A 209-nucleotide genomic window follows, 5' to 3' on the forward strand; every position below is an offset into this window, starting at 1 on the left:
GGCGCCGCCATACATAATAATCTAACTTGTAAATCATCAGGGCCCGTTGTTTTAGTTTATCCAAATTAGAAATCATCTTATTAAAAAAAGAAATTAAGTTTCTGGTTAAATAAACTGAAAAATGTGTAGATGAATGTTGTATATTTTTTGGCTAGATTTAGGTCAATATTTGTAAAATAATAATTAAATTCATTCATAATCTCGGTTTC

Source organism: Anneissia japonica, unplaced genomic scaffold (genome assembly GCF_011630105.1).
Source record: "Anneissia japonica isolate Jap-2015-1 unplaced genomic scaffold, ASM1163010v1 scaffold287978_len313048_cov192, whole genome shotgun sequence".
NCBI classification, from domain to species: Eukaryota; Metazoa; Echinodermata; class Crinoidea; order Comatulida; family Comatulidae; genus Anneissia; species Anneissia japonica.